The sequence below is a fragment of the Manis pentadactyla genome, chromosome 14, assembly GCF_030020395.1.
Source record: "Manis pentadactyla isolate mManPen7 chromosome 14, mManPen7.hap1, whole genome shotgun sequence".
NCBI lineage: Eukaryota > Metazoa > Chordata > Mammalia > Pholidota > Manidae > Manis > Manis pentadactyla.
Window position 1 is genome coordinate 29,415,141 of NC_080032.1, and position 20,257 is coordinate 29,435,397.

The following is a 20,257-nucleotide window of genomic DNA, read 5'->3' on the forward strand; positions in this document are numbered from 1 at the left end:
TTGCACAGCCTTGTGAATGTACTAAATGCCACCAAATTGTTCACTTTATAATGGTTAATTTTATGTCATGTGAATTTCAGCTCAATCAAAAACCAGCTTGGGAACTGAAAAAGATACATATTTATTGAGCTCTTATTATGTGCTAGGCGCTCTATCTGTTTGCTTTCTGAGTCTCTAAGTCAGCCCTGGGAAATGAGAGTTTCCATTTCATATGTGGGGAACTGGCTCAGAGATGTTAAGCAACATGAGAGGGGTCACATAGCTAGAAAGCCGCAGAACTGAGACTTGAAGACGAGTCTCAGGCTGGGTCTTGAGGTCACACAGTAGTCCTCCATGGCCTTCTTGCAGGCTGAGTCCAGCCAGGGAGCAGTAGAAGTCTGTGCCTGTGTCTGGGTGAGGGTTTCTTGCCTGCCCTCCAGCAACCCCTGAGGGTCACTGCTCTGCTGAGGCTGTGGGGCCCTGTAGGAGCACAGGGTTGTGGGCCGGGAGGGACCCCAGGCATAGTGGCTGTTCTGTGTCCCTCCCCCCATCCCCCACCCTGGCCACAGAAGCAGGAACTTTCCAACACAGGCCCCAAGCGGTGAATCAGCGCGACTCACTCCTGGGAGCACGGGGGGCCACCTGGGCTGTTCTCAGTTTCCGCTGACTTTCTCACTCTGACTCAGTGCAGCCCCTGGCTCTGGTGACCTGGGTGCTGAACACCTGCTGAACTGAGCTCTTGTTCGTGCGAGACATCAGAGAGAGCTGGGTCTGAGCCTGCCCTTTGCTGGCTTCCTTGGCCCTTGGTTTTCTCATCTGTGCAGTGGGGGCTGTGAGGGAAGTGTTTGTTGGCGTCTCTCGGGCCTGGCAGTAGATTCAAGGCGCTGCATATGTCTGGGGGCATGTGTGGCGAGATTGGCCCAGATGTGGGGGAGACTCATGGGGAAGACCCAGCCCTGTACCCCACTCCAGGTCCTGTCCATGGAGGGTCTGGACGGAGGGCTGTGTAGGCCCCTTCTGTTCTCCGTGATAGCCAGCTGCCACAGCTGGTGGGTGAATGTTGGCCACCAAGCCTCTGTCTCCCTGTGGGTCCTGTGGGCTGGAACCAGGGCAGCTCAGGAACTTGGGCTTGGTGTCTGAGGTGCTGGAGGCATTGACTGACGTCTGAGCAGGGTTGGGAGCTGGGCTTGGGTCCCTGAGGAGGCCGACTGGTGGACTCTGATGGTGGGCTGGAACTGAGTGTCTTGCTCTGTGCCAGGCCGTATATTCCCACAAAGTAGGCCCTGGCATTCCCCCCATTTTTCAGATGGGGAAACTGAGGTTCAGAGAAGCAAAGGGACTTCTGCAAGCTTTTCAGAGTGGCAGAGCTGGGATTTGAGCCCTAGCCAGCCTGATTTTAGCCACCCTAGTTATTCTCTCCAGTTGGTAGCAGAGGAAACAGCTTCAGAGAAGTTAAGTAGCAAGTGGGTTGCCCAGCGAGCCTGGTGCTGTTGGATTGGATCCAGGCCTCAGGCCACTTCTGGGTCTGCTGGGTGTGGGCTCACTGACCCCCTCTGTATGGTGCACACTGCCTGAAGGATGGGCTGGTCCCTCCTGGTGCAGAGTCAGGGATGTTTGGGCTGCTAGGGCCGGGTCCCTGACTTTACCTTCTTGGGGAGGGTTGAGCTAGGGAGGGGGCAGCATGTAGAGAGAGGCTTGGCAGGGTGGGGGTAGGGTGGGGGTGGGAGAGTGCTGGAGGGAGCATGTGAGGATCCTGATCTCTCTTACCCCTCCCACCCTGGGTTTCTAGAATAGCTCCTGGGCCCTAGTGACAAATCTCTCTTGCCATCTCTTGACCTGGACAATTAATTGCTTCCGGCCATCATGGCTCCATGGCACCCTTGCTCTCTCTGCAGCCCCCGGCCCCCACCCTGCAGCCACTAATGGCGGGGACTCACTCGCTGCTCCTGGGCTGCTGGGTGGGGAGGTGGGGCCGGGTGGGAGGTGTGGGCAGGGGGGAGCGGGGAAGGCTCTGCATTGGTTTCCCTTTCGGCTGACCATCAGGACCCAGTGCCAGGCAGCCCTTCCGGGGAGGTCCAGGAGCTCACATTTGGGGTGCTTGCCCTGTGCTTCTGTGGGGTAGAGCCTGAATTCTCTTCACAATGAGCCTATGAAGGGGGTTCACTGATTGGCATCCAGAGGCGGAAGTTTCCACCCTGTGTCCCAGTGCACTGTTTCCGGAGAGCCTGGTTCTCTTACCTTCCACCCCTCGGTGGGCTCCTGGGGCAGGGGTGTCACAGCGGGGAGAAGGTTATGGGTTAAAACAGATGCCTGGGAGTCTCAGCTGTGGGAACCCTGGGCAGACCTTCCTGCCTTTCTGCCTCACTGCTCCCATCTGTGAACGGGGAGGGACATGGTAATCCGGCGTGCGGGGGTTGTAAGAGTTAAACCAGTTAATAAGCATAAGGCCTTAGTATTGTGCCTGGCACAGTTACACCCTCAGGAGTGCAGTGGGGCTCCTGGTCCCTGTGGGCTGTCAGTGCTGGTGGTGGACAGACAGGTGGACGGACAGATGGCCTCTCTGTGCTGCCGCCTCCCCAGGCCTCAGAGTGAAGCCCCCAGCCCTCCTGGCCGGCTGCCTGCTCTGCCTTTGCCCGTGCCTGGCCTGGAGCCAGGCTGCTGACACCACCGGCCTGAGCCGCACTGCCCGCCCTGACAGTCGATACCCCGGCTCCTTCCTGACGTCTGATTGCTCCTCTTGGCTGTTGCCTCCACAGATGGCTGCACACCCTGTAGCAAGGATGCGGGCAGGAGGTTTCTGAGAAGCATGTACAGGCCAAATTGGGGGTGGAGGGCCTGGACGATGGGATGGCCAAGGGCAGATGGTTCCCACCTTCCCGCCCCTCACAGACTGTGAGATCGCAGGTTGCTGAACCTCTTTGGGCCTCAGTTTCCCCGTTCTTGAATGGGGGCTCAGGATGGTGTTCCCCTGACTATGAGGGTGGCCCAGGCAGCAAATGTGATGCCCTGGGGCTGGGAACTGTTACTGATCTGCTGACTGTCTTGGTTGTTCTGCTCAGTACCCATACAGGCCTATCCTGGGAGCCCAGGACTTGGGGCCCTGCACTCATGGGCAGGGGTCAGGGCTGCCCTCAGCTCCTTCCTCGACTGTGGGACTCAGGCTGTGTCCCTCACCATTGGATCGGGTGGGCCACAGCCCCCTCCTCCCTGTTCACTCGTGTCCAGCTGCTCCAGGGCCTCCACTTGCCACCCCTGCTGGCAGGTGAGGGAGGTCGGGAGACGAGAGCTCTGTGGCCCCACCCTCCCCAGGTCACAGGCTGGCAGGCAGACTTAGAGACCTGGTGAACTCTGGGTGACTGCCTCTCTGCAGCTTCCAGGAGAGCTGGCGCGGCGGACACGCCTCAGCCATCACACGAGAAGGAAAATAAAATATCCTGGTGGTTTCTAAATGGAAGGTTGTCTGGGCTGGCCGTCTGGGCCACTTGCTAAGAGTGACTGATGAGTGACACCTGGCTCTAGGGAACTGGTGGCTCCTTGTTAGCCTGGTGTGCAAAGCTCCAGGTGGCTTGGGGAGTGGCGCTAGGTCCTCCTCTGACCCCCAGCACCTTAGGACCTGGCCTGCTTGCCCTCTGGGTACCTGCAGTCCCCAAATCCAATCTACAGGGATGGCTTCTGGAAGTTAGGGATCCTCCTTGGGGGCTAGTGCCCAGATCTGGTGGGTCCTAGGTCCAGTTTGGGGCCTCTGTAGAGCACATCCGTGGTTCTCTGGTCTTGGCCTGGCATGGCTCACACTTCTGGCCACCATGGCCACGTGGAGGCCCAGGTGGGTGTCATTTCCCTGTCCTCTAAGTGTCAGGCTTTGCAGCAGCCCCTTGGGCCCAGGCAGTTTCGTAGGACTTGCACTCTGCCCACTGCCAGGGGGCTTGAGATGGGAGGGTGGACAGCAGGTGGAGGGTTTGGGTTTTGAGCGGTGGACCCGGCCCCAGCCCTGCCCCACCATGAGCTGCCCTGGGCAGGAGATGGTGACAGGGGGTGGAGATACTGTGGGTGTGTTGTGGCTCCTGCTTCTAGAGGGCCTGGTCTCTGGCCTCTGCCCTGACTGTGGTACCCCCATGCAGAGTTCAGTCTGTCTGGGCAGAAGCTACAGGGGTCACATCAGGTCACAGTCCATGCTAACAGGGAGAGTGTGTCCACTGATGGTCACCCACCTCATGCTCAGCCCCGTGCAGGGGTTAAGACCACTTGGGCTGCCATCCTGTCTTCCCCACACACAGGCTTAGGACCCTGGGGCAAGTGACTCAACCCCCCAAGCCTCAGTTTCCTCCTCTTTAGAGTGGGGATAATAAAGACTGCCTGTGGGGCCGTTGGTGGTAAACGAGTCAGTAAAGGCTTGGCCCCAGGCCCTCTCTGAGGAGCTCAGTGTTAGCTGGACTGCTGTTATCATTGGTTTTGTGACTGCAGCCAGACTGGATAGTGCCAAGTGTGAGAGAGTTAGGGCTGCCTGGAGGAGAAGGTCACTGGGCTTGTAAGTTTGCGTGAGGCTTGGTGGATGGGAGAGAGGTACATGGAAGCTTGTCAGGGGGGAGATGGGGTGGAAGACATCGGGCTGGTCCAGGCCTCACCTGCTGCCTGCTGTGGTCCTGGCCCCACTGTGTGCTGGGTCCCATGGTGCACCCACTTTGTGCTGGGTAATGTTTTGGGTGCTGTGAGCTATTTGGGCCTACTGTGTGCCAGTCCCTCTCAGCCCTATTGTTGGCTGTATCCCAAGGCCTTGGCCCTGCAGTGTACTAGGCCCCCCTCTGTACCCAGCTCCCTGTACTCTGAGCCTAGCACTGCTGGTCCCACTGTGCATCTGGCTTTGAGTCTGGCCTTGTGGCTTCAGTGAGGGATTTAGGCAGGCCCTTTCCTGAGGGGGCTCAGGGTCTGCTGGAAACAGCTAGGCAGAGCTTTTGGGTGGGATGGCAGTGAGGGCCAGGACATGCCTGCATTGTCAGGAAAAGCTTATTCATTGTGGTGAGGAGAAGGGCCTGATGGAGCTGGGTTTAGAGGGATGTGTAGGAGCTCTCTGGAGACACAGCTTGCAGTCAGATGCACCAGGGTAAGTTGTGGGCACAGCCCTTAGAAGGGTCGGCTGTGAAATAAGCATGCTAGGGAGGAATTCCCTGGGTCCTGGAAGGCCAAGAAAGGGTTCAAGTTCTAGCCCAGACACTCAGGACAGGTGATCAGTCCATGCTTTTATTTTTCCTGTTTTTTGTGCTGTGAGGGGTGCCGAAATGGAGTGACACATTGAGATCACTCGTTGTGCTAAGCTTGTTGCTGTTCACGGTGCCAGTGTTGCCCCTGCGTTAGCTACTTTAGTCACTGTGGCAGCCCTGGGAGGGGAACCGTTCTGCTCCTCAGTGCACAGGTGGGAACCCTGGGACTGGACCCCAGGCTGCCTCCTTTGCCGCCTTGCCCGTCATCTGCAGGCACTGTGAGTGCCCATCAGCACCTCAAAGATGTGCCTCCTGTGGCCTGTGAGGCAGGAGTCCAGGTGGGGGCCAGGAGGGAGCATTTGTTCTGAGCCCTGGCCTGTGCACTCCTGTGTGGGTGCTGTTAGCAGCCTGCCCTGGGAGGAGGCAGAGGCAAAGACCTGGCATCACCAGGGTCCCGAGGGGCCAGCTGGGTTGGGACCTTGGCCCTGGGCTGCTGCGGCAGGGCCTGGTGGGAAAGGCATGGTGGTGCTGGAGTCTAGCCATGAAGTACTTGCCCGGCACTGAGGCTGGTATCGTTAGGTTCTGAGCAGACTCCAGTGCAGGAAGAGGCTGAGGCTAGACCCAGGGAGAGGTCACTACCTCAGTAGAGCCCTCGGGGATTGGCTGGGAGGAGTCCTCGCTGGCTTTGCCTCACACTGTTCCTACTCAGTTGTGTGTCAGGTCAGAGAATGCCACTCCCCTGCTGTGGCCTTTCTCTGGAAATAAAGCCCTGGTGCCCTCTCCAGACTCTGGCTGGCTGCCCTCTGGCTCCACCTCCAGGCCTTTGCATCGGCTCCGCCTTCCTCCCAAGTGCCATCTCTCCTGATCTCCACGGGGCCAGCTGTGCCTTGAAACCTCGGCCCTGAGCTCAGTGTCACTTCCAGGGAAGACCTCCCCTGACCTCCTGCCCCTGCGTCATTCATCGCAGGCTCACTCTGGTTTGTGTCTGTCATGGCACTCATTGCTCTTCGACATCATCTTGCTCCTTCACTGATGCACCTATGCGGTGTTTGGGTGTGGGAGCGCATGACCATGTCTCCGTAGGGCCCTTGTCTCTGTGTTCATGGCTGCAACCCTGTGCGTGGGCCTCTTTGGTTGGGTGATCTGGGAAGGCTACCTGGAGGAGGAAAGGTGGTGCTTGGGCCAGTGCTAAGAGGGCAGAAGAGAAGGGTGAGAGTGCGTTGAGTAGAGCTGAAGACCAGAGCCAGGAGATGGGGAGATGGGCCTGACGGGCTTGTTTTGGGGCTGATGAGGGAGGAGTGGGTGCCAGATGGGGGCAAGTCAACTTGTGGGCCCTGGGGGGCCATACTACTTGAGCTAGGGTTGCAGTGGGCTTGAGGGGAGCTCTCAGATCTGCTTTGCTGGCCAGCCCCCGGGGGAGGCGGGCAGGAAGAGGAGAACTTCCTCATGGGCTGGAATTCAGTGTTTGTAGATGGGGCCAGGTCAGGACTATGGCCGGAAACAGCCTGAACGGGCAGAGGGGGAGGGGAGGCCTGGGTCCTCTGTCCGGACTTTCTGGCTGAGTGAGGTGTGGGGGAGCATGTGTGCACGTGGAGGGGCAGGGGGCTGCCAGGGCTGCCCCCTCTCCTGGGAGTAGGGAGGTCCTGCGGGGCGCATTTCCACCTGGGGAAGTGCTGAGCCCCATCCAGGCCAGTGGGGCTGCGGGGCCACCCCTCCTGCAGCTGTCTTCGTCACACCGAGGAGGGTCCTCCTGCCCCACCTGGCGCCCTGGCTCCCATGGCCTAAAGGGCTTGGGTCTGGGTTCAGATCCCAGCTCATTGCTCCCTAGCTGTGTGACCTTGGGTGAGTTGCCTACTCCCTGAGCCTCAGCCCCCTGGTTTGGAAGATGGCGGTAGCCACACCTCCAGGGGGGTTGTGAGGATGACACGTGGTGACCCTCAGAAGCAGTTGGGGCACAGAGTGGGTGCTCTCCCCCCTTGCCCGCCCACAGTTGGAACCATCTGCATCCACCTGCTTCCTCCGCCACGGTGCCCTCGCCCCACCTGCACCACGTCGCTCGCCTGGCCTGGTACAGCAGCCTCCCTGCCCACTGCAGCTTCCACCCCAACGTGGTCTCCACTCATTAGGTGGCAGGCACTCTCCAAATTCCAGCGGGATCTTGTCTTTCTCTGCATTCAAAACCCTCCTGAGGGACTCCCTGCTCTGGGACTGAGGTCCCTGTGGGCAGGGCCCTGGTTCACCTGCTCACTGTCTCCAGCCTGACCCGTCTTCATTCCTTACTGCGTCAGAGACTGTCCAGCTCTTCCCTGCGCATGCCCCCTGTCCCCTTCACTGCCAGATGCACCCCCCTGGTCCTGACCAGCATGTCTTCCTCCACTGGGCCCTGCATGGCTGTTGCCACTCCTGGGAAACTTTCCTCTCTAAGTTGGGAACCACTCTGTGGACCCACATGTCGCTCGGTCATTGCTGGAAGATGCCCTGTATCTCCCCTTGGGCTGTGTGACCCTGGGGCCAGCTTGGGCTGGCCTTGACCTCACACCGTTGGTACTCTGTGTCCATTTGGAGATCATAGGAGGAGCTGGCTGGAATTGGAAGAAGGTGTGAAGAACATGGAGTCTGACCACCCAGTTGCCTCTCCACAGTGGCGCCCTGGGAGAGTGCCCATAAGGCCTGGCGGCCTGAGCCTTTTATGGGAATTGCTGCAGGGGGCTGGCCACAGAGGCTTTGGGAGCTTGGTCTGGGATGGCTGTGGAGGTGTGTCCAGGCCCTCCCTGTTTCCATCCTTCCCACAGGGGCCTGTCTCAGGCTGCTGCAGATGGCAGGACCAAGTGCCAAGCCTGGGAGCATCATAGTGAATCAAACAAAGAGAAAAGGGCAAGAAAGAAGGGGTGGGATTGTTCCCCATGAGCCACCTGCAGCTGCCCCTTTTAGGGCTCTTTGGGGTTTGCCAGGGTGGATGGGCCTTAGAGCTTAGCTGCCAGCCCCTGGAGAGAGGTAATGATAACTCCCAGCAGTAGCTGAGTGCTTGCAGTGTGCTTGTGCTGATTCTGCCATCCACAGCATCCCCATGAGGTCAGGTTTTATCATTGTTTCCGTGCTAGAGATGAGAAAACTGAGGCTCAGAGAGGTGAAGCTACTGATCCCAGGGTGTACAGCTAGGAAGGGCAGGGTCCCGATTTGAATGCTTGGAGCCTGGCTCCAGAGCCTGAGCACTGCATACAGCTGCCCCCTGCCTGGCTCTACTGGCCTCTGACCCCGAGGTGTGGCGCGGGTGGAGAAGGGGCTCCTTAGAGATCTGCTTGAGACTAAGATGTTTCACGTGGGTAGGCCTTGGAGACAATCTTGGAGAGCAAGCCCATTTTTTGGATGGGAAGACAGAGCTCAGAAAGGGCTGAGGGCTTGCCCGCGGTCACAGCTGTTAGTGGAAGAGCCAGTACCACAGCCAGGCATGTGGACTTACTGTCCAGTGCTTTGCCCACTGTACTATTTTTTACTCATTTGTTCTTGTGCAGAAGCTAATGCAATAAAGAATGCATAAACACATGGGTGCATATAGTGAGTCAGACACCATGTAACCACCTGCCTTCTCCCCAGAGATGATCACCATCCTCATTTTTGCGGGAATTGCCTTTTTGTTCTAGTGTGATTACCTCTGTAGACCTCTCTACACATGAAAGTGAGCTACCTCTTCCCAGAATCATATAAATGGAATCCTAGTGTGTGTAGCCTTTTGAGTCTAGCCTCTGTGTTCAGCATATGAGTCTGAGGTTCCTCCGTGTGCCTGCATGTGTCTATGTTCATTCCATTTCCACTCCATGGCATGGATGCACCACCATGTATGTGTGATGGATAGCTGACTGTTTTCAGTCTTTGTGTGATTACGAATAAAGCTGTTAGGAACATTCGCATGTGAGTTTTTGTGTGGACGTATGGTTTCATCTCTCTTGTGTAAAAATATCCTGAGTAGAATTGCTGGGTCATACGCTCCCCCAAGTGTATGTTTATCTTTATAGAAACTGCCAAACTTTTCCAGAGTAGTTTTGTATCCGACTAGTCATGTCCAAGTGTTGAAGCTGCCCTGCCTTCTTGGTGTTATCTGTCTTTAATCTTAGCCATTCAGACGGATTTGTAGAGGTCTCTTGTGGTTTTAACTTGCACTTTCCTGGTGACTAATGATATCGCACTTTTCATGTGCTTATTGGCCATCACTATGCCCACTTTTGTGAAGTGTTGTCTTTTATCTGTTTTCCTATTGGGTTGACTGGCTCTTACTTATTTGTGGTTGTCCTTAATATATTCTGGATGCTAGTTTTCATTGCACTGGTTTTGACCTTGAATGAGAATAGTAAGCCCAATCCTCCAGATGTCACTCACTCGCATGTTTATAGGGTCCTTTGGAGGCATTCACAGTGACACTCTGATGGGGCCCTGAGCCCCTGGTGGCCTTGCAGGGGCATGGGCTGCCTTTGTAAATCACATGGTTCAGATTGGAATCCCAGCTCTGTGACTTCTATTGGTGGAACCAGGGCATGAGACTTTGATAGTCTGAGCCTCAGTTTCCCTCCCAGTCAAATGGGGTTGCAGTACCTGCCTCATGGGGCTGTCATGGAGAAATACTTGGTCCCATGTGCAGTGTGCTAGGCCCAGAGCAGCAGGCCTTGCGATCTCTACCCACAATGTGATATGGTCATGCCCTAATCCCCATGTGGAGGCTATTATATTTACTAACAAGACCCGTATTTTCTCCTGCAGGTCTCCTGGGGTCTTTGAGGACACAGTGTCTCTGGAGGCTGTTTCTGGTAGGTTCATGTCTGTCCTCTAGCTATCTCAAGCAAATTCTTACTGCCAGGACCTTGTCGAGGGCAGGGGGCCAGGGGTTGCTCGAAGAGCCAGATTCTGCCTGGTGGATGTGGTGGGGGTTGGGCGTGGCCCTTTGTGTGAGATCTGGCACCCCAGAATTGCCCGAGGTGGGGAATGGCTGGGGGAGACTGTGGGGTCTACCAGGAATGGGGTATTTCCTGCCTGAATGCAGAGATTTTCAGACAATGCCTGAGAGAAGGGACAGTCCCTGCTAGTGGGTGGGGCTGGTGGGTTTCCTCTGTCTCTGCTTCATTGGCACATTGCTTCTGGGCTCTGAAGGTGGCTACAGGCTTGGGGAGGGTGGGGCCTGCAGAAAGGCCCACATATGGGGCCGCGGTGTCAAGGGAGCTCCGAAGCAGACCTGGGCGTGAGTCCCAGGGAGCTGAGCCCCCTGTGTGCTGGGGTCTCCTCATCTATCCAGTGGGTCCTGGGAGGGTCACTGAGTCATTGCTGGGCTCACACAGTCAGTGCTCAGCCCCCTCAGGCTCAGGACTGGCTGCTGTGGGGAGACTTCATTCTTCTCCTGAAGACTTCCATTCCTTGGATCATTATTTCTAAAGCACCTGCTGTGTGCCCTCGGCCCTGTTCTGGGTGCTGGACACAGAGCCACGACTAACATGGTCACATGTCCTGGCCTCCCTGGCAAGACAAATAGCTAACAAATCAGATACCCAGGGTGTCCTTTGGTGGGCAGCAGTGGGGTGGAGAACCAGAGACATGGGGTATGATAGGGGTGTGGGTGGGCTATGGCTTGCAGTTTCAAATGGGGGGCAGGGTGGGTCTCCCCCAGAAGGTGGCATTTGAGCAAAGGCCTGCGTCAGGGGAGGAAGGGAACATGGTGTCCCATGGCGGAGGGAATAGCCTGCGCGAGGCCCTGAGGCTGAGTGGAATGTGCCTCTTGGTTTGCAGGACGGTGGGTCTGTGTGGGTCATGCAGGTGGGGTTTTTTTGGGGTAGGCCTCTCTCCTTTTTTCGGAGCCTTTGCGCCCCCTGCCCCCCATTCCCGCCCAAAGTTGCCCGCTTCCTGAGCCAGGCCCTGGGCCCCTCACCAGTGGGTTTAATCTGAGGTGGGGAGGCTTGAATGTCGCTGGTGGCCGTCCCCCCAGGGTGGTGAGCCCAGCCAGGATGCCTTTGAAGTTGAAAGGAAGGCAGCCTTGCCTGGGGTATTTTCTCTTCCTTTTCCTCTGCCCCTTGGTCCTCCCTCAGTCTGCCTCCTGGGCCCAGTGGGGAGCCTTTCTCCCATGGCTGAGTTATCTGCTTGTCATGCCAGTGGCCCACCCGAGGACGATAAAAGGGCTTTTTGTCTGCAAGCACTTAGCTTCCTCCTCTGGGGCGATCCATCACGTCTGAGCCAGGAGGGAGGCAGGCGGAAGGGGGAGAAGTGGAGGGGGTCTCTCCCCCTGCTGAGGGAGCCCGCTTCTCCCAGAAGCCCCCTGGGAGGACCCAGATGGCTCCTCAGTCCAGAGAGAAGGCCTGTCTGGGGACAGGCAAGGTGGCTGGGAGGGAGCTGGGGGCTCACAGGCAAGTGGTCTGAGCTCCCTTACCAGAGGTCACAGGTGCTATGTGGACCCTGTGCCCTGTGGCCCCCTGTCAGCAGCTCTAGGGTCTTTCTGAGACCTTCCTCCCCCGGGGAGTCAGGTGAGGCTGGAGCCTGGGCTGGAGGATGGTCAATTCTGAGGAAGAACCAGGAGTATAGCTAGAAGGAGAGACATGGGAGATCAAGGGGACAAATGTCCATCGTTCAGTCCTCAGAGCGACCCCCTGAGATGGGCACTGTCCTTGTCCGCATTCTACAGATGTGGAAACGGATGCATAGGGAGGTAATATCATGTCCCAAGTGTGCAACTGGCAGGGCAAGGACTTGAACCAGGGAGCCCAGCTCTCAGATCTTTTGTGCTGGGGTGCGTCTAGAAGGAGGTGGCTATGGGTTTACCCTAAGCAGGTGAAGGTTCTGCCCACGGTGGCGGAGGGACCGTGTGAGCTTGGGGCACAGGCGGGAAAGTGGGAATCACCTGTCCTTGAATGTCTCCCAGCATGGTGTCCAGATGATGGGGAGAGGTCAGGTGTGGGTTGGGGGGCTGGGGTGGCCCTGGGCACCTGGAGGAACAGATCAGGAGCAGACAGCCCAGAGGCGGACAGGTGACCTGGTGTGCATGTTGGGCACAAAAATTCTCAGGGTCCAGCCTTTGCAAGATCACCCTCTCTGGACTCTGTGCCCCAGCTGTGCAGTGGGGCAGCTGGCTTTGTCCCTTGTTGGGCGGGGCCCTGGTTCCTCCACTGGGTGGGGGAAAAGGGGGGCTCTCTCTTCTAGCTCAGGATGCTCAGCCTTAGGCATGAGGTCCCTCCGCTCCTTTCCTCCTGGTCCTTCCTCTCTGTCTCCTCCTTTTCTCATCCCCTCCCCTTCCCACAAGCCCCCTCCTCCCCATGGGCTGCCCTCAAATGACAGCAATTAATGGTGCCTCTGATGGCAGGCTGGGAGGACAGGATGACAGTTGAGTGTGTCTGCTCGTGGCTGACCATCTAATCGGGCCCTAGGGATGCCCCTCCTGTGTGGCTCCCAGGCGCCTGTCTGCTCCATCACTCACAGGGTAGCAGGAGCCGCCGGACAGGCGCATGTGAGCTGGCAGAGACTCCGCCCCCCGGCCCTGTAGCCCTCCCTGTTGTCCTTTTATCATCGCTGTCTTTTTCCTTTCATAAATGGGTGGGCTCTGGGGTGACCCTTGTCCTACCCCAGTTAGTGTACGCATGGCAGCCAGGCTGCCAAGGTGCTCCTCTCCACCAGCACAGCCTCTGTCCCAGGATGACCCTCAGTGCCTACTGTGCCGCCGTCAGGACCGACCCCTGCACAGGGCCCCATCCTTCTGTGCCTGCCTCCTGGGAAGAGCAGGTTGGGTGTTGCTGAGGAGCCTGTTCTGTCCTAGACAGCACCGTCAATTAGATGCTGGGGAGGCCCTGGCAGCCTGGAGCCCTCAGTGGTTGGGGCAGCTGCCTGGGCCTGGAGTCTGGTCTGGTGTAGGTCTTGGTGTGTTGGGGATGAGGTCCTGGCCAGTCCTATCCACACGGGGCCTGGTGTTTGCCCAGTCATCATTTTGCGGCAGCAATAATGAGACCCCTGCTGTATGCCAGGAACTGTGGCTGGTACTTCCTCCTCGTTTCATTTTACTCAACAAAAATACTCCAAGGATTGTGCTATTTATAACTCAGCTTTTGTAGATGGGGGAGCTAATGGGCAGAGAGGCAAAGTGATTTGCCCTAAGTGACCCAGCAAGGAAGGGATGAATCTGAGATTTAGTCCTGACCCTCCTTGTCCAGTGCTCCTGAATCAGGGGCTTGGGGGAACTTGAGGGACACTGAAGGGCCGGCAGACCTGACCTGAGGAAATAGTGCTAATATATGTGTATATATTTTTCTGCTATGGTTTAAAAAAATCCGCCTTATTGTGATGCAACTGACCTTTAATATTCTCTTTAAGGGTTTAGTTCCATAAGTTTTGACAAATGAAATGTTTGTATAATAGCCACCACAGTCAAGATACAGTGTTTCTGTCTCCCACCAAAAGAATACACATGCCCTCCCCCAGAAGCACCCACTGATCTGCAGTCATAGAAGTTCTAGAGTCTTCTATATTTTATAATAAAATTACCATAAAGAACATTCCTTTTTGTGGCTGGTCTCTTGGCTTCTTTCTCTCTGCCTCTGCGTGTTTTTGAAATTCATCTGTGTCGCAGGTTGTAGCAAAAGTTCATCCTTTTGATTGATGAGAAGTATTCCATTGTGTGAATGTGCCACAGTTTGCTTATCCATTCACGAGTTGACAGACATTTAGGTTGTTTCCAATTTTGGGCTATTACGAATGAAGCTAGCAAGTCTTTGTGCCTCTTACTTGCTTTTTTTTTTTGCCTTACTGCATTGGCTGAGACCATGGAGTAGTGCTGGGTAGCAGCGGTTGGGTTTTTAGAGTTAAGTTAGCTAGCTAGCTCTGGGTGGTGGTCTTAACACTCCCATTTTACAGATGAGGAAACTGAGGCTCTGAGAGGTCACGTGCCTTATCTAAAGTCGTTCGGTGAGAGTCACACACTTTCTCTTCTAAGTACCAGCCCCGTCTGTTGCACTGATGTGTTTGTTGGCTCAGAGGGTCACACCAGGAATTGCTGGCCAGAACCACCCTCTGTCCCTGAGGATTTCCTTTGCCGGGAGAGGAGGGTGTGGAGGCGGCTCCATGCCTTGCGGGTCCACAACCTAGCCGTCTGTTGTCATTGAGCAGTGTGGAGTGAATGTCAGGCCTTGTGATCCTGTCATCTTGGGCAAAGTCACACAGGCCCTTCCAGCGAGCTATTTTGCGGCAAAGCAGGAGCATGACATATGGAAGCTCTGGAAAGGGGGTGGGGACAGAATAGGGGCCTCCTCCTCCTCCTCCCCCCTTGCCTGAGGGGTGTTAGTTAAGATGACTTTTCGGGGAAGGAGGCCCGTAAATTAAATAAGCAATCCCGTAAATAAATAAGTAATGAAGTTAGTGGGGTGCCTAATTACATCAGATTCATAATTATGGATGGATGCCTGCCCGAAAATTGTACTTGTTTTTAATCTTTGTGTCTGACATGTGTCTCCTTCCATTTGATAGTAATCTCTGCTCCCAGCTGGAGAGAGGAGGAAGGCGCTGCCTGTGGGGGCCCCAGTGAGCCTGGATGGTGGTGGGTCCCCAGCCCAGGGATCCTGGCCGACTTGTCTTTACCCTGCAGTTGGGTTGGTAAACCTACATATGTTTTGAAATTGCTGCACATGACAATAATAGTAGTAACAGGGTTTGTAATAGTGATCATGTTGCACTTTACCTATTTTAATTTATTTAATCTTCCAAACCCGTGAAGTAGAGATTGTCATTCCCACTTGACAGATCAGGACGCCGAAGAAAGAGAGGTTAAGTGACCGCATCCTTCCTGTCCTGCCTCAGCCTACAGATCCTGTGCGGGATATTTCAGTTGAGTGACGTCTCCATCCTAGGCGCTGTGTTAAGACTTTATGCATTTATTGATGACTCCCCAGCGTGGCCCTTTGAGGGAGATGCTAATTTAGGGTGACTTAAGGCCTGAAGAGGTTTAAGTGCTGAAAAGATTGTGTCATCCGTCTGCAATTGCCATAAATCCTAACAGAAACCATTCTGAACTGTGAAATAAAATTGTACTTAATTTAATGACAAAGCAAACCCATTTGCTGAAAATAAAATAGCTTCTTTCTATCTCTTCTTTCTCTTTTTGTGGTTTTGCTTTGCTGATACCTTGGGCAGCCCTTGTTCTGCCTGTGTGCTGTGGTAATGACCACTAGACCCATTTTCCAGATGAGCAAGTGGAGGCTCAGGGAGGCAGAGGGACTTGAAGGTCACTCAGCCAGTGCTGGAGCTGGTGTTCTAACTGGCTCCTGCCACCTGGTTTGGGGAACAGAGGCACCTCAGATCCCTGATGTGGAGAGGGCCGCCTCTCCTGTCTGAGAAGTGAAGAGACCAGACGTCCCAGAGGCTGGCTTTTCTGGGGCCCCTGCTGTGCCAGGGGATCACAGGCAGTCTGGCTGGTGAGTCTGGCTATCCATCTGTCAGGTGGGAGGAGGAGACCTGCTGTGCCCACCTCACTTTGGGGGCAGAAAGGTTGCGGATGGCTGGGGTCAATATTGTTCCCACATGCTGTCCATGCAAACCTCAGACCCCTAGCCAGAGCCAACATCTGTATTTCATGGTGTGCTCTGTGTCTTGGGACATCTGACCTGAGGGGCATAGGGCCTGAGCCTCCTGTAGGAATTGTCCTTCTGCAGACTTCAGGGAAGGAATGCTTCTCGCTTTCTGAGGCATCCTCATGCAGCTGGACAGGGTCTGCACTTCTGGGATTCAGGCAGGGTCTGTGGCTTGGGCTGGTGTGTGGTATGCATTCCCTTGCACCTACTTCAGGTTTGTGGGCCTCTGGGGCTCTCCCTGCCCCTCACTGTGGCCTAGGATGGAGACAGAAGTTGAGGACACACTCACATGAAGAACTGTTTGTGTTTTAGTGTTCCTAGGGGTTGGAGCAATCCAGGGGGGCTGCCTGGAAGAGTTGGAACAAGTGCATTGAATGATATTAAAACTTACCTTGTATGAATCAGTATGTGTAAAGTGCTTCAAATAGGACTTGGCACAGAGCAAATGCTGTATTTATTACCAAAGCAAACATTTCCTGACCATTTGCTTGCCTTAGTGCTATGTGAGAGTTTGCCATTATCTTTGTTATTATTAGCATTAACTATAATTTTAATAATTCCTGAGCATTGACTTTACTTGTGTTCCAAGTGTGTCATAATATGTTCACCTATGTACTCCTCTTGGCAGCTGTGTGAGGTAGGTGTTATTATTTATTATCTGCTCTATTTTATATAGTTGGGGAAGCTGGGAACACAGAGAAGTTAAGTGACTAGCCCAAGGTCACACAGCTGGCAGTTGGCAGAGCTGGAATTGGAGGCCAAGCAGCTTGATTCCATGGCACCTGCTGTGGGGATTGTGCAGGCACCATCTGCAGCCCTCCCTGAGCTCAGAGCCAGACTGGATCTCTTGGCTAGGATGGCCCTCAGGCATTAGCAGCTGCTGGGGGCTGGGTAGGTCTGGTCAGGACATGAGGGGTCTGCTTCCTGTCTCCCTGCAGCCAGCCTGTGTCCCCATGGCCTCCTGGGGTGAAGTGGGGTTACACAGTAAACAAGATGCCAGGGCCTTGCTTTGTGGGTCCCATAGGCTGATGGGGTGATGGGCAGTGCAAAAAGCAAATGTGGTGCTACACAGTGGGGAAATGCTGGCTGTGGAGTAATGCAGGGAAGGGAGGGTGAAGCGACTCTGGTTTCAGGTGGCTCATTTTAGGTAGAGGAATCAAGGGTGTCTCTGAAGAGGCAGCATTTGACGTGGGACCTGGACAATGAGAAGGAATCAGGCATATGATAGGAAGAGAGATGAGTGTTTTAGGCAGTGGGAACAGCATGTGCAAAGGCCCTGAGGCCATATGTTTCAGGAATGCTGAGGAGGCCTACCTGGCTAGAACAGGGCCAGAAGCACCAGGAATGGTTCTCTGGATCTGAGGCTGTTCTGGAGACCTTGGGAATTGGGCCCCCCTTTCACATTTAAGGCAGCAGTTAAATCTAATGGCTTTTGCTTCTCCCTTTTGTTCTTTTGCTAGTTGATTAATTTACATTTATTGGGTATATGGATATTCCAGACATTTGTAGGCTACTTGGATCAGAATGATGGAAAACTCAGGCATTGCCTATGATTTTGAGGCATTTAGTGTCTAGAGGGAGAATGTCAGCTGAATAGGTGGCATCAAGAGTGGTGAGGGTCTTGTGGACAGAGTTTAGGCCATCACTAGATTGTAACAAGGTCCAAACATGACTGTGATCAGGACAGGCTTCCTTGGACAAGTATCTATTGAGGCAAGACCTGAGGGTGATTAGGACTCTTGAATCATGGCAGAGACTCAGGCCAGTTTGGGCCACAAGGAGGGATTGATGGGTGCTCATAATGGTGAAATCCAGGGTATAACAAGTTCAGGCATGGCTGGATCCAGGAGTCTAAACCACACTTTGGGGAGCTATCTCAGCTCTGCTTCATTATGTGTGGGCCTTGTTCTCAGGAAGATTCATGCCACCAGCACAGCCAACCACAGGGAAGGAGGGTCACATGAAGCCCCAAGAGTGACACTCCTGTCTCTTGTCCATTTCCTGGCTGAGTGAGTCCTTCAACACTTGCTCAGCTATTTTCAGCAACAGCAGGGAGGTGACCAAGGTAGGGGAAAAGGGTGTCCTAAACTCAGAAGGAGTTAAGGAAGGGAATGAAGCAAAAGGGAGGGGTGGGGATTGTGACTAACTGGCATACTGGGTATTCTGATTTTTTTTCCCGAAGTGAAGCTGGAAATCTGGATTTTATAAGCAATGTCCTAATTTGAAAAACATATTGTGTGTGCTAGAAAGAGCTTCCCTCTTGGCCACAACTGGCTGTCATTGTTTGTGGCCTCTGTCCTTAACTATGACTTTTAACTCAAAGTATTTTGCCTTTTGTGATCTGGGCAGAACATCCCATGGAATGTAGCAGAAGGTTACAAGGCTTGGGAAGTCAGGTTTAATGCCTCTAGAGATGTTATTTCCAAAAGTCAGGGCCTGTGGCCTCTAGTTCCTCCCAGAGCCCTCCAGTGGTGCTTGATGTGTTCTGAGAAACAGTGAATCCTAATGGTCAGTGACATAGACTCAGGTACCACACTCACTGGGTTCAAATCCTGGTTTTGCCACTTGGCAGCTGCATGCCCTTGGGCAAGTCACTTTACCTCTCTGCTCCTTGGGCTTCTCCTTCTGTGAAATGGGGATGATAGTACTCCATAGGACTGTTGGGATGCATAAAGAAGCATGTGTGAAGCCTGTCCCTGGTGTGCCTGACACGTTGGGAGCACGTGTGTCCTGGGGCTGGTATAACTTGTCTTTCCCAGGGTAGGGCCTGGGATCCAGCTGGCAGTGGCCAGGAGCATTTCTGGACACCTCCTCCTCCCTTTGGCCGCCCGGTGTGGGCTCCTGGGGCCCTGAGCAGGCAGCCTCCTGCCCCTGTCCTTGCCGTCCCTGCCAACTGCCATGTGCCCTCTGTTGCAGGATGGTGCTGCACTTGGACAGAAGTCTTGAGGGAGCAGCTAGCCCCATCCTCTGCCAGCTCACAGCTGCTGCGGGTGGAGCGACCCCTCTGTAAAATAAGAACAGCGCATAGGAAAACAGCCCCGTTGCGGATTGGTCGCTGCCTTTGGCCCACATGGCCAAGGGTTAACTGACACTTTTAAGCCTGGGTGAAGAGATGACGCATGGTGGGTGCATTTAGGCCTGGAGAGGTCTGTGATCCAGAGCAAAGGTTGTGGCCTCTTTTGGCCTCCCTGTTAAGGAGGTCCCTTTCCCATAAGCCACTGGGAGAGGGCTGGCTGCCTGCGGGGTCCCGGGCTTGGTCCTTGAGTTGCCCTAGAGCCTGCCATCTCACCTTTCCCACCTGGTTCCCTGCAATCAGTGTGGAAAGGAGAGGGGAGGGGAGGCACATTGCTGGGCGTTGGATGCAGCCGATTGTGAGTCCTGATTGTTGTAGTGGCTTGAGTTGTGGCCCCCAAAAGATATGTCCACTCAGAACCTGCGAATATGACCTTGTTTGGACAGAGGGTCTCTGCAGATGTGATCAATTAAGGATCTGGAAATTAGATCTTCCTAGATTAGAATGGGCCCTAAATCGAGAGAAGGAAGTCCGTATAAGAGAACACACACATGGCAGAAGGCCCTATGACAACAGAGGCAGAGCTGGAGGGATGCCCCACAAGCCAAGGAATGCTTGGAGCCCCCGGGGGAGGGGCACAGCCTGGCCCTGCTGCGTGTTGCTTCCAGGCTGCTGCCCTCCAGAGCTGTGAGAGGTTAAATTGCTGTCGTTTTAAGCCACCCCATTTGCAGTAATTTGTTTTGGCAGCCCCAGGAAACCAATGCAGTTGTGAATTTTATTTTAATCACACTTAAAATTTAAAGACCTGTTTGTGGCCTGTGAGGCCCTACACAATCTGGCCCCATGACTCGGCTGGCCTTCTGTGCCACGTCCTCCTTTTGCTCATCTGTTGCAGCTGTTCTGGCCTCCTGGCTGTGCCCAGGATTCACCAAGCCTTGTGCCACCACAGGCCCTTGCCCTGGCTCTCTCCTCTGAGACGCTGCCACATCTTTCTCCTTTCCTCCATCCAGGCCACTGTCGAACTGTCACCGTCTCGGAAGCCACCCCATCCACAGCAGCTGTATCCCCAGTGCCCAGTGCGTACATTAGGAGCTCAGTAAGTTTTGATAAATAAAAAAATGTTGAATGTCTGGTGGCTCCAGGTGCGGATCAGGGACTTCTACTAACTGAGAGGTGGATACGACTTTCAGAGAGTCAGTAAATTGAGCTGGTGTGGTGTCCATTCAACCAAACTGTCTTTGTGTCTATTTTGAATTAAATAAAATTCACATCATGTAAAATTAACTCTTTTAGAGTGAACAATTCATTAATTTTTAGTGCATAAACAATGTCGTACAGCCCTCTGTCTACCTCTAAAACATTTCCACCCCACAAAAGGAGATCCTGAGCCCTTGAGCAGTCACCCCCATTCCTCCCTCCCCCAGCCCATGACAGCCACTGGCCTTCAGTCCATGGATTTGCCTGTTCTGCACGTTTCCATAAATGGAATC

General features: G+C 54.6%; 1 protein-coding gene across 24 annotated transcripts in view; it reads left to right on the top strand.

Moving 5' to 3' along the window:
* The window catches only part of NCOR2 (nuclear receptor corepressor 2), a 200,756-nt gene that overhangs the window by 18,869 nt on the left and 161,630 nt on the right, over positions 1–20,257 (top strand). For 22 of the 24 annotated variants that reach the window (XR_008993700.1, XM_036921780.2, XM_036921760.2 and 19 more), the window contains exon 2: positions 9,927–9,973. The exons of 1 other annotated variant lie outside the window; for it this stretch is intronic. The gene's annotated coding sequence lies outside the window, so the exon portion shown is untranslated. Of the gene's footprint in view, positions 1–9,926; positions 9,974–19,777; positions 19,864–20,257 lie in introns of all 24 variants that reach the window. One more of the 24 variants, XM_057491719.1, reaches the window with a different exon arrangement.